At 37.4% G+C, this 1,445-nt stretch overlaps 1 non-coding gene across 1 annotated transcript; it reads right to left on the bottom strand.

The window, feature by feature from the left end:
- Positions 1-721: 721 nt before the first annotated feature.
- trnag-ucc lies at positions 722-793 on the bottom strand. The gene has a single exon. It is a non-coding gene; the product is annotated as a tRNA-Gly (tRNA).
- Between the last annotated feature and the right edge of the window lie 652 nt (positions 794-1,445).

Raw genomic sequence — 1,445 nt, 5'->3', positions numbered from 1 at the left:
CATGAATACAGTTAAATAGATCTACTACAATGAAAACTGTAAATATGTACAAAGTGCTTGTTTGTGTCACATGAGGTCTACCACTACATCTCATAACCACCACAGGAGCTAATATCTCATGTAGCTCTTTTAAAGACTCTACCATAATACCTGCTGGAGATGCCAGGTCCTCATACATGTAAAGTATGTGCTCTAGCACTGAGCTACATCCCCTGAATATTTTTTTATATTGTTTTCTGAGATATCTTTATTAATCCTTTTGGGATAACTCCCATAAGGATGTTGAAATATCACTGAATAAAAGAACAAATCTGGGTAAAACATGTAATATTAATGTTGTATATGGCTTCAAAACCTGTAAATACAATAGCTGGACAATACAACGTTCACTGCAAATCTTGTAACACAGACTGAAAATAAATACTAGGAGACACATTGGTGGAGACTGGTGGCTTCCAGTACCTATGAGATAATACAAAAAAAAGAGCTATACCTGTTTGGACAAATGTTCATAAACGTTTCAATTGGTTAGTAGTAGTTACCAGACACGGGCAAAGTGCAAATCGTAGTGCGCTGCCTGTGTCTGTGGATCCTCTTGGAGGAAGCTTGATTGATTGATATGCTCCCTTATTTGTACATTGATTGGAAATTGACATTGGACAAGTAACCTTTCTGGTTACTTCTTGACAAATAAAGCAAGTAACCTCACAATGAAAACTGCTGCAATGGCTGGGAATAGAACCCAGGTCAACTGCTTGGAAGGCAGCTATGCTCACCACTATACCACCATCGCTGGACAACACAGTTAACGTCCTTAAAGGTTGGTTTGTCCTTTTTATTAAATTAAGGTATTCAGATAATTTTCCAAAAGATGATTGTTTAAATTCCTCTTTTTAGTCAACTGAAGCATGGGTTCCTAAACACGTACATACCACTGTATGCATGTATACCTGCATGCATTTCAAAATGTAGGCCAAGTATGTACTTAAAAAAAAGCAACAGAGCCATATTGACACAAAAAAAGAAGTATACAGCAGAAAGCATCATTTTAAGAACACACAGCAGACGTACAATTAAATTGTAATTGGGTCAATATTGTGGAAATATTTTCAATATGTTCAACTAAGTCTAAATTTGGAGCTCCTTCAAGTTAACATGAAGTACAGGTCACAGCTCAACATGCCACCACCAATACACTGTTTTCAATCAAACAGCCAAGCACCCGTTTTACCCGTTAACCTAGATGTGGACAGTGTAGAGGTTGATTTTTTTTTTTTCACCAGCACTCTGGCTTAAAAACAGGTTCCACCAAGACTTGAACTCGGATCATTGGATTCAAAGTCCAGAGTGCTTACCATTACACCATTGAACCACTGCTCTAAAAGGTAGCATTGGTTTGCCAGGCAGCTTCTTCCATAATATTAACACTTATGCTATTGAAGGCA

The sequence above is a fragment of the Etheostoma cragini genome, unplaced genomic scaffold, assembly GCF_013103735.1.
Source record: "Etheostoma cragini isolate CJK2018 unplaced genomic scaffold, CSU_Ecrag_1.0 ScbMSFa_2766, whole genome shotgun sequence".
Taxonomy (NCBI): domain Eukaryota; kingdom Metazoa; phylum Chordata; class Actinopteri; order Perciformes; family Percidae; genus Etheostoma; species Etheostoma cragini.
The sequence above is the reverse complement of the archived record's forward strand: the minus strand, read 5'-3'. Positions and strand labels throughout refer to the sequence as shown.